The sequence below is a fragment of the Macrobrachium nipponense genome, chromosome 19 (assembly GCF_015104395.2).
Source record: "Macrobrachium nipponense isolate FS-2020 chromosome 19, ASM1510439v2, whole genome shotgun sequence".
NCBI lineage: Eukaryota > Metazoa > Arthropoda > Malacostraca > Decapoda > Palaemonidae > Macrobrachium > Macrobrachium nipponense.
The window spans coordinates 1,702,953-1,714,940 of NC_061088.1; the positions used below are offsets into that span (position 1 = coordinate 1,702,953).

General features: G+C 52.1%; 1 protein-coding gene across 1 annotated transcript in view; it reads left to right on the forward strand.

The window, feature by feature from the left end:
- The window catches only part of LOC135219101 (aurora kinase B-A-like), a 115,604-nt gene that overhangs the window by 15,657 nt on the left and 87,959 nt on the right, over positions 1 to 11,988 (forward strand). The window lies entirely within an intron of this gene.

Here is an 11,988-nt window from a genome sequence, read left to right on the forward strand (position 1 = left end):
ACTCGCGGCAAACGCGACAGGTAGGTTAGGTGATCTACCCTACCGCCGCTGGGTGGGGCGGGTGTATTAACCAATCCCCTTTCCAGTCAGATTTTCTCTGTCGCCGGGTGTCGACTACACCTGTTGTCGGTACCTCTCGATATTGGATTCTTACTCGTTTTTGCCCTGGATTGTTCATCGGACTTTTGGTGAAGTACTTGCCTCTTTGGCTTGCATTCGCGATTTGTGGACCGTTTTTTTATTATTCTTTGGATTTTTCTTGGGATTTCATTATGTCTGATTTGGAGATTTAAGAAATCAGCTATGTTCAGAGTTTGTTCTGTTAGCGATTGTAAAGGTGAGGCTACCGAAAGTTGCGGTAGACCCTCACACAGTATGCATGAAGTGTAGGGGAATGACTGCTCATTTATTAACCCTTGTAGAGAATGTGGTAAATTGAATGAAGAAGAATGGAAGGCGCTTTCTTCTTTCTAAGAAAGCTTGAAAAAGACAAGGTTAGGAAAGCTTCATCTAGGAGTTCTAGTAGGTCTCGCGCTAGCGAGTTTGAAGTTGATAACCCTGTTGTAGACGTAGTACCTTTACCAGTTTCAGCCCCTGCTCCCTGCATCGAACCGAAGATGCGCCTTCGGAGGTGGGACACTATGAGAGCCACTATTCGCAGCATGGAGTTGAAGATTAAAGCGCTAGAAGGTAAGAGTGATAGTGATATGTGCAGTGATCCCAGTGCAGTGGAGGTGCGTCTGATCGGCTCCCTAATGCTTCTAGGCCTAGACCTCTTCCAGACTCCCAGACCCAGTGGAGGAGGAAAGTCGAAAGCTGCAGGAAGGTTAGGGAGAACCCCCACCGGTCAGGCGTCCCCTCGGTAGCGCCTGATGTTCGCTCCCAGGCAGGCTACCTTGGATCGCGCCAAGAGAGAAGTCTTACAGCAATGCTTCTCGTCTTCGCCTTCTCCTTCGCCTAAGCGTGGTTGGAGCTCCTCGGAAGCTTCTCGGCCGTCGAGAGAGCCCTGGCAGGCTTCTTCCGCTCTTCCCTCCAGCCCTGAAGTTTTTGGAAGATCTTGGATTGGAAGTGAAGAAACCTAGGATTCGTTGGAGTTTCGTTCTCCTAGTAAGGATCGAGCTGTCTCCCGTTAAGGACTTTGGGAAATCTCCTACCTGTATTTTGGCTAGTCTGCAGGCGCAGATTATGGCTCTGGCTGACTCCTTGATTGTGACCTCTCGTCGTAGGAAGGACGTATCGCTCCCGGTAAAGAAGTCCAGGCGCTCTTCTCCAGGTTTACGCTATTCGTCAGTAACTGCCCTCTCTCCAGGATTGGATCGTAGTACAAGGCGCTCTTCAACGGACAGGCGCTCTCCTGCGGACATCGTTTTCTCCGTCGGACGAGGGGCAGGCTTCCTGTAGACGAACCTCTCCCAACAGTTGCTCGTCTCGAGACAGGATCTCTCCCAATGGCAGGCGCCAAGAGCCTGGTAGGCGTTTTTCTCCTGGTAGCCGCTCCCATCAGGCTTCCGATCATCCTGACCAGGCGCCCTTCGACAGGACAGGCGCTGTTAGCCTAGCAGTGCTCTTTCTCCTGTCAACCGCCCTTCGCTTAGCAGGCGCCAAGAGCCTAGTAAATGCGCTTCTCCTGCCAGGCGCTATCTCCTGATTTTCGCTCTCCTCGTGTTAGGCGCCGGGAGCCTGTCAGATGCCTCTCCCCTTGTAGGCGCTCGTCGCCAGAGATTCGCTCTCCTCGCAGCAGGCGCCAAAGAGCCTGATAGGCGCTTCTCGCATGGCAGGCACTCTTCGCCAGGCAGCCCGCTCTCCTTTAGGACAGGCGCCATGAGCCTGATAGACGCATTTCGCCTAGTAGGCGCTTTTCGCCAGATTTTCGCCCTGCGTTCGTTAGGCGCCAAGAGCCTAGGGAACGCCCTCATCCTGACAAGAAGGATTTTTCAGGCAGACTCTCATCGGAAGTTATGACTTCCCCTGTTAGATGTCAGACGTCTTCCAGACGTACTTCCAAAGATGGATGCTCTGCTGAGGACAAGACCGCCTATCCTCGTAAGGATCGTGAAGGATCTTCGGCCGAAGAAGAAACAGGATCCCTCGGAAGAAGAATCCCTAAAGATCCTCTGTCCTCCTACAAGAGATTAACAGACCTGTTGCTTCAGGAATTCGGAGACGCCCTTTCTCCTGTCACCCCTCCTTCGCCCCCCTCGTTATTTTCGACCTCGAAAACTTCGAAGGTTTCATCCTGTGTCAGGATGAAGCCTGCAATCTCTATGAAGAAGGCGCTTAGAGGTTTTGGCGAGTGGGCTTCTTTCGAAGGAAGAGAAAGGGAAGACAGTGTTCTCTTCCCTCCTTTCTAAGCCTACTGGAAAGCTAGGGTTCTGGTATGAATCTGGAGAACCCTTGGGCATCGTTCTTCCTCCTCGGCAGACTTGGACTTCTCTTCGCTGGTGGATTCCTCTCGACGCTCTGCCCTCATGCTGCTCCAAGACGACGTGGGGGATGAATGAGCTTGACCACCTGTTGAAGGGAATGTTCCAGTCTAGGAAGAATTCAACTTCCTAGACTGGTCTTTGGGCGTTTTGGCCAAAAAGATGCAGACCCCGGATTCCCTTTCACCTGAAGATCTTAACAGTGTTCTCACGTGTATGGACAAGGCAGTGAGAGATGGATCGAGTGAAGTCGCTTCCCTTTTTCGGAGCGGGAGTAATTAAGAAAAGATGGTGTTTACTGTTCGTTCCTGACGAAATCAGTATCTCATGCTCAGAGAGCCTCTCTCCTTTATTCTCAGCTCTCTCCTCAACTCTTCCCTAAGAAGATCATTCAAGATGTTTCTAGTGCTCTTTCAGCTAAGGCTACACAGGACATGCTAGCCCAGTCTACCAGGAAGCCTCGCACTTCTTTCCAGGCTAAGACCAAGAAAGAGACTCCCGTTAGGCAGGAGCCCTTTCGAGGAGTCACTCTTGCCAGAGCTTCTTCCTCTAGAGGATCTAGACCCGCTAAATGAGGGAAGACCTTCTCTAGATCCATCAGAGGGAAGAAGTAGTTATTCAAGTTCTCCAGACATCATGGTGCCAGACTACTGAAGTTTGCCGACGTCTGGGCCCAGAAAGGGGCGGACAACTGGTCACTCTCGATTGTCCGCAAAGGCTACCTCATTCTCTTCATATCAAGACCTCTGTTGACGACGACTCTGTGGGAGTTGGTAGCCAAGTACAAGGACCCATCATGAATCAAAGCCCTTTCTCTAGCAGTAGATCTATGCTAGAGAAGGAGGCGCTAGAACTAGTGAAAGATCCTCATTCTGCGGGTTTTTACAACAGACTGTTCCTAGTTCCCAAGAGCTCAGGAGGATGGAGACCGGTTCTGGATGTAAGCGCCCTGAATGTCTTCGTAGAAAAGAGGAAGTTCGCCATGGAGACGACTTCTTCAGTGTTGGCGGCTCTTCGTCCTGGGGACTGGATGGTGTCCCTAGATCTTCAGGACGCTTACTTCCATGTGCCTATCCATCCTTCTTCACGGAAGTTTCTGAGATTCATGATGGGAGGGAAGATCTACCAATTCAGGGCCTTGTGCTTCGGCCTCTCGACAGCCCCTCAAGTTTTCACGGGTTAATGAAGAACGTAGCGCAGTGGCTACATTTGGAGGGAGTGAGGCTGTCGCTCTATCTCAACGATTGCTGATCAGAGCAAGCTCACAAGAACGATGTCTGGAAGACCTACAGAAGACACTTACTTTGGCAAGTTCGCTGGGACTTCTAGTGAACTTCCAGAAGTCACAGTTAATCCCCAGTCAAGAGCGGATATATCTGGGGATTTGGATGGTTTCTCCGGATTTTCGGGCATATCTGTCACCAGAGAGGGATTGCTCGTTGCCGCGAGAAACTAACGACCTTCCTAGAGAAAGATGCATGCACAGCGAGGGAGTGGATGAGTCCTGTTGGGGGGGACACTCCTCGCTGGAGCAATTCGTTTCTGTATAAGGTTGCATCTCTGACCCCTCCAATTCTTTCTTTACCAGAATTGGAGGCGTGTCTCTCAAGATCTGGAGTTCTCCTTCAAGATACAAAAGGAATCAAGAAGGACCTTCTGTGGTGGGCAGACCCTCTCCAATTTGCAGAAAGGTCTGTCTCTACACATGCCGAACCCGAACCAAGTATTTGTTTTCCGACGCGTCGGAGACGGGTTGGGGTGCGACCCTAGGGTCAAGAGAAGTGTCAGACACCTGGGAGGTTGGAACAGGTGTCCTGGCACATCAACACAGAGTTTTTTGATGGCAGTGTGGTTGGCGTTAAAAGCCTTCGAGCCCACGTCCGAAATACTATAGTTCAGGTCAACTCGGACAACACCACAGCCTTGGCTTACATAAGGAAAGCGAGGGGGGGACACACGCCTTCTCCCTGTACGAAACAGCAAAGGACCGCTGTTGTGTCTCAGGCAAGGAAGATCGTTCTCCTCACCAGGTTCGTACAGGATAAAGGAAGGAATGTCAGGGCCGACCTCCTGAGCAGGAAGAATCAAAAATGTTCCCTTCGGAGTGGACTCTGCACTCAGAACGTTTGCCAAGACCCTGTGGAGTTATGTGGCAGACCTCATATCGACCTCTTTGCGACAGCAAAGAACGCGAGGATAGACCTCTACTGCTCCCCGATCTCAGACCCAGGAGCAGTGTCAGTGGATGCTTTTCCTTCTAGACTGGAGAGGTCTGGACGTCTATGCCTTTCCTCCATTCAAGATTCTGGGTCAAACCCTCAGGAAGTTTGCGGCCTCGGAAGCGACAAGGATGAGCTGGTAAGCTCCATTTCTGGCCGGACCCAAGATTGGTTCACAGAGGTACTGGAATGGTTGGTGGACTTTCCAAGAGCTCTTCCACAGAGTAGATCTGCTCAGACAACCCCAGTTCGACAGGTACCACCAAAACCCTCCTCCCCGCTCTCAATCTGACTGGCTTTCGACTGTTAAAAGTCTTGTCAGAGCAAAGGGGTTTTCAGCAAAGGCTGCTAAGGCTATCGCCTCAGCGAGAAGGCCCTCTACCCTTAGAGTCTACCAGTCGAAAGTGGGACGTCTTTCGCCGGTTGGTGCAGAAACCAGAAGCTTTCCTCTTCCAGTACCTCTGTGACCCAAATCGTAGATTTCCTTGTATTTCTCAGGGAAAAATGCGGTCTTGCAGTTTCGACCATCAAAAGATATCGGAGCATGTTAGCAGCTGTGTTTAGGCACAGAAACTTAGCTTTGTTCCGATACGTAATACAAACCCTCGGTCCTTTAACAATAGGAAGGTAACTAGCGGCAGCTGGGACGGTCGTAAGCTTCGAACAAGGGGTGGGGGAGAACGGTAGTTAACTGCTTTGTCCGATCGTGCGCGCGCCCGAGAGGTGAAGAATCACTTTTGCTTTCGGCGCGTGTGAAGGACGTGTTCGTCATCGCTCTCTGCCCCGCTTCATCGTCGTATGCTTTGTTTATATTGGTTTTCTACTAATGGTTTGTTGACTTGAAAATGAAACTGTAAGTACACTGTTTTCATTTTTCATTACTTAATTTTGAATCAACATGGAGCTCTCGCCGTAGAGACGGTGATTTCCGCTCTTTTCATGAATTGAACCCTTGAATTGTGTTCGGTGCCGAGGCGGGCGCACTCGCGCCGAGTCATGTATTTTGGGCGAAAGTGGGGTGTAATTGAAAGATGTAAGTACTCTTTTTCATTATATTTTTTTTTTGCCCTGTGCGTTCGTTTGCCGAGAGCTTGATTGCGCTCGGCAGAGCCTCTTATTTTGTATGAATAGAATGCAATGAAAGTGGATTCGCAATGCAGTTTTCTTTTCATTTTCATTTATTAATTGCATCAAATTTAATTTTGGTTTTATCAGTTTCCGCTCTTAGCCCGGGAATAATCTTACGATTTATTGCTGTGAAAGTGAAAATAGCAAGTGCAGTATTGTTCATTTCATATATATTTATGTTAGCATCATATTATTATGGATCAAGTTTCCGCTCTTACCGGGAATTGATTTTTCCCCCCCTTTAAGTTCTATGAAGTGAATCGCAAGTGGCAGTATTCTGTTTCATTTTCATAATACTTTTCACTGCTGTGCGGGGGTAGGGGAAGCGAAGGTCTGCCAGAAGTCGTCGGAAAGCTCTCCCCGCGACTCCCTTGGTATCCGATTCTCGTCTTCTTTCCTGCCCCCCCCGCTCAGCTTCCTAGTATTTTGTTTTGGGGTGGGGTCTTTCCTTCCGTCGGGGTGGGGCATGTCTCCCCCCCCCACCCCCCCCCCCCCGTGCGTGATGGAACCCCTCTTACTAATCTGTCTGTGCTACCGCAGGTGCTACATCGTGGGAGACGACCTTGGACAGGTATGGGCCACTGCGGCTGCAGGGCGTGCCTAGCATCCATGATCTGCTGCAGCGTCTAGCGAGGTCTGGGGCGGTGACCTTGAGTGGTCTCCATACAACCTTCACGGCCGCTTATGCTGCTTCCCCCCGCTGGGTCTACACTCCCCATGCTGTGTCGGTGACGCCGTCTGCCGCTTCTAGGCCGGTCGCCGCCGTACCGAGGAGGGGTATGCCGCCGCCCCCGCCTGTGTTTTCATGGTTGCCTGCCCAGACTTCCGCTGTTCCAGCAGCTCGCCCCTGGACCGGCCGCCAGTACCACGCTGGCTGCCGATGATTCTACGAGGCGATGGCTGGCCTGCCGTACCTGTCGCTGATGTGGTTCCCGAGCTACTGGCTTGGTGGCTGTCCCTTCTTGTTTTGTTCCTACCGCGCTGGCCGCTGTTCCTGCCGCTCCTGAGCTGGTTGGCTGTTCCTGTCGCTCCTGGTTCCTGCGCCTGTCCATGCTGGTCCTGCCCATGGTGTGTCTTCCCCAGTCCAGTCCGTCCTTCGGACAGGTGCAGTCGGGCCGTGTTGCTTCGGCAATAGGCCCGACTCCGGCCTGGATGGAGGACCTGATGGACTGTCCTGCGTGAGCTGACTAAGAAGACGGAAGGTGTCATCTTCGTCTTCGTCTGTTGCTGCTCTTCCCCTTCGACTTCTAATGGCCCATAAGCCGAAGAAGAAGAAGGCTGCCTCCCCCCCCCTAAGAAGTCGCCTTCGGGAACTTCTAAGGGCCCGTCCCACCTCGGTGGACGGGGGGTCCTTCTGCTGGTCCTCCTGCTCCTTCGGGAGCGGGGCCCGTCTCCCCTTCCGTAAGGAAGAGATAGACGGGGACCAGAGGAGTATCGGTGAGCTCTGGTACTTCCTCGCCTGGTGCTAGCGGCGATGCCGCTACGCCAGGTTCCGGCTCGGTCTCTCGTTCGCGGGAGATCCCGAGTGTACGCTCTCCCTCGGGAGATCGTGCAGCCAAACGTTTCGGCGCCAGAGTTCTTTCTCGGCGCCAAGACCACGGCACGGAGCAGAAGGCTGGCGAGAACCGCTCAGGTGACTCTCGCCAGCCAGCGGCCGCTCTCGCAGCGACCAGCTGGTAACCGGGTTTTTTATTATTCCCCTAAGAAGACTCCCTTCGGGAACTTCGAAGGGCTCGTCACACTCCGGTGTGACGGGGGGGTTCTTCTGCTGGTCCTCCTGTTCCTTCGGGAACGGGGCCCGTCTCCCCTTCTGAGAAGAAGACGACGACGGGGACCAAGGGTGTGCTGGGCTACCGCTGGTACACCCTCGCCTGGTCTTGGCAGCTCTGCTGCTAAGCCAGGTACCGGCTCGGTTTCTCGTCCGCGAGAAGTTCCGAGTGTACGTCTCCTCGGGTTCGTGACCGTGCAGCCAAAGTTAAGACGCCTGAGTTCGCTCAGCGTCATGACCGAGGCACGGAGCAGAAGACTGTCGAGAGCCGCTCAGGTGACTCTCGCCAGGCCAGCGGCCGCTCTCGCAGCGACCAGCCGGTACATCGGGAGCACGTGACGGTCTCTGACCGGCCACGGGTTGAGGCTGGGAAGAGGTCCCCCCAGGTCCCCTCGACCGACGGTACCAGCGGTTTGACGTGCCGCGAGGACGCTCACCGGTCTCACGGCGAAAGCGAGCTCTGCAGGTCACCTGACCACCGCTCCCACAGGGACCGGGCGGATACGGTGACCAGCAGCAGCTCGTCTGACGCACGGGACCGGGGTCGACGTGCTCAGTCGAGCCGCTCGCCACAGGTGAGCGGCACGGCCAGGCCTGCAGATCGATCCCCACCGCGGGTTGGTGATCGGCTGCAGCCCCCCACGTACGCTGGTCCTGCCAGCGAGCGGGGGGTAGCGTCAGGTCTGTCTCTCCACTACCTTCAACTTCCTCTTCGGGCTACACCGGGAAAGAGGCGAGTATCTAGGAGTGATCCCCGTGAGAGGTGCGCAATCTCACAGATCCCGTCACGACGCCCGCACGTGCCACGTAAAAAATGGTCTTGGAGCCACCCGCCCATTGACGTACGCGCAAAGTGATTGGAAGGCGCCACGTCAGGGGGGGGAGGGGGTAGCGTCAGTTCTGTCTCTGAAGGAGGGAGGGTCCTGGGAGCTGCTCTTGTTTGGAGGGACTGGACGGCCCTCCTACTCCTCAAGACGCTGAAACTTCCGAGATTCAGAGTAACTTTACCCAGGTTATTGCACTGATTCGTCAGCACAACGACCTGGGGGAAGGATCGCCGCTCCCACCAGCAGAGCCCATGTCTCTGCTCGAGTCGTTTTGGGGACCCGAGAGGGAACCCAAACCGACGGTGGGTTTGCCGCGATCGGAGCTTGCCGATTCTGTCTTGAACCAGACAGAGTCTCTCGTCTCCGGACAAGAAGGCTCTCTCAGTTCTGGCCGGTCGATCAAGCTACTTCCACCTCCTCTACTGCGACAGCGGCGTTTCTACGTGTCTTCGGACACCGGGTATTTAAATACTCCTTCGGTCCTCCTGAGAGGTTTCGACCTCGACGAGGACTGGAATGAGTCGGAGGACGGTATCGGCTCTCTCCTGTCAGGTGTCGATCAGCCCCACCCAGACGACGTTCACAGTGGCGGCAGACCCTTACCTACAGTGAGAGTTGTTCGTAACCCTCCTCGGGAAAACGTTTTCTCCTGACGATACGTTTTCCCAGACTCTGAGAGACCATCGCCGCAAGGCGATGGCTGCTCCTACTCTTCTCCAACTGCTAGTTCCACTGGGGAAGGCGAGCGAGTATCCAATTCCTCCCCATTCCCTCTCTCCTTACGGCTACGAAATAAAGGGGAAGGGGTAAAAAAAAGGATCCTACAGAGATTTCTCTGTAGGATCCCACGTTGGGGACTGCGCTAGGGGGGTTCCAGGGGGGACCTTCGGGGTCCTCCTACCTGACGTAGCCCCGGTCCGTTGATGGAGGGATCCGGGATCCTGCCCCATTCTCGATTTCTACAGGAATCGAGAGGACCGACCAGCCGATATCGTTTGACGAATTCGGTGGGGGTTTCGCAGACTGGCTTTAGAATTCTACTGGGACTTTTGGTGTTTCCCCTGCGCAATTCAGAGTGTTAGAGTTTTCTTTACGATCTCCAAACATTAGGCGAGACCACGGTCCAAAGTGAGCGAGACGAGAATCCCCGATATGTTACACGATAATCGGGAACCTCGCCTATGCTCGAATTCCTGGAATTTTCTAGCATTAGGAAGAAGACTGCTTGCTGAAAGAAGACTATCTCACAGTAGGCGACCAACCTGGAATAGAGAAGAACGGACAGGAATATCCAGTTTGGCTTGAACTATCGTCTTAGTATTCTGTTCACCATTGAAGCTTTCCTTCGAGGAAGACTTCTTCCATCTCTTTGATAGAGACCGAAGGTGGTCGATTCTCCAATCTTATTTTGTTTTCTTGAAGGAAAGAATTTAGGATGGAGATCGTTGTTCAGAATCCTACAAATATACTACGTATATTAACCTCGCGACTGATTCTGCTAAGCAGTTGAATGGTCCGAGGGGTAGGCGCATATCCTGGTTATTCTACGGATTGCGACTTAGACGAAAAGTATTCTAATTGAACTGCAACTCGGGTTGCCTGCAACCTCCCAGGAGTTTCCAGTTTCAATTTTATATACTTATGGTGTGTCACAACAACACCAGTTAAGCTTTTATATTTACCGAAATTAGTTTTCGCTATAAATATAATTGCTCGAGCATATCTTTTTATGCTCGGTGGTTCTAGCCGAACGCATTCCTTCGTGGAAAGATACTTGGCAACTCAGGATGACGAGTCAGCGACAGCTACTGCGTATTGAATTGCCCGAGGCATTTCAGTACCAGCCTGCCGCTTTGAGATGAACGGTTTGTTGGTATGTCTTTCTCACCTGCTTTGATTTGAATACCAACCGTATCTCTGCCCAACAATCACGGACTAAGTCTCTGATTAACGGGGATTCTCGCATACATGAATGACCATCTACTGCTGTGACGCTAGTATTCATCGTCTTCGGTATTGCGAGAATTTTAAACAGAGATATCTATTCGACTCTCATCTTTCTGTTTACCGCACGGTAACAGAATTCTGTAATAGTCTCTTGCTGCATCGTATCTCGATAATGCGAATGATTTTTTGCGGAATCTGAGTTTGTCCTCAAAATATCTTGTATTCGGAGGTGTGCAATTGTTCATTGTTCACCCCGGATTAGCAGATGTATTGAAAGACATCGCCTACTCCCACACCTGCCAGCTCTACTTCCAAACGTTCAGCCCATGAGAAGCAGTTTCTTCAGGCGGCACTCCCCTGTGTTTCATTACTGAAGAACGCCCCGCTTTCATTGCACAACGGACAGCAATGAAATGGCGGTTAGCGTTTTCAGTCATTTGTAAGCACAGGTTTAGAATCTTGAGATTCCTTCTCTCGATTCAGCTGGAAGACGTAGGTTGCATTCATTGCCTACCTTCGTCTTCAACGTCACATAGTGTTGTTTCTCCTTAAGCTGAGATTCAACGTCTATGAGATTTTCTTGCCATCAGGGACCTCGGTCTTTTGAAGGCAATTGACTTTCGCCTTTTGAGCTTATGCATTAAGAGAATCATCGCCGCGCCGTCCGGCATCGGTGACTAACAAATATTTTATTTGTGTGGTCTCTCAGCATAAACTCTTTAAAGGGCGAAGGTCACGTGACTTACCCGGATGCTTGGACAAATTGCCTCTACTGATTCCGAACCAGTCAGTCGGCAGCTGTCAGAGCGCCCGAGTCAGTTACGAACTATGCTGTGGACTTAGTTCGGTTGTTTCCAGAGCAATCATTACTTCGTCTTAATACCTTGTCAGTATGAGTACTGTACATAACCAAAGTCGAGAAGAGGGATAGGTCATACGACTATTCCCTTCTTTTCGTCTTAGGTAACTGCATGACTTCTCTTGAGAAGTCAAGCACAAAGGGATGGGGATTTGTGACGCTCGATTTCGTACCGAATCTTCGTAGCGAAGACTCAGAACCCTTCGGTAACTGACGATTGTCGAGTCCTTCACAATACCCTCCCTAATGGACTTCATCCGATACGAAGGCTATGCTGCTTTGTCCTGTGAAGGCGCGACGGAGCTGTCTGAAGAAAACTCGACACCCAGGATGAGTGTGGACGCCTCTTCATCATTCTCGTCGCGTTCCGCAAGAACTTCTCCGTGGCGCAGGTATGAAGGCAGGCGCATGGGCCCCGTCCAACCGGACCGCATGCACCTCCCTTTTCCTACCTTCAGGATATTGCCCACAGTTTTTCCTTGGGATCTTTTTTTTTTTTTTCCTTGGGAACCGTGGTGGTTGCTCAAACCACGTGTGTAGTTAACCCAGACCCTCGCAGGATGAACAGCATCGAGTCCTGGTGTGACCGTAAGAATGGATGAGGAATGAGAGTGTGACTGGCTCCTCTTCCCATCTTTTCTTTCCTCTACCTTCGGTAGAGGGACACGGTCGTCACCCTGCTGGGTAAGGACGAGATGCAGGTGAGCTACTCAATAGAGCACCATCCTAATTTTCCCTTTCAGTAGGGCGTAGGAGTAAATAAATTCCACCAACTTTCCTTCCTCCAAAAAAACAAGGGGGGAGGAGAGTTGATGGC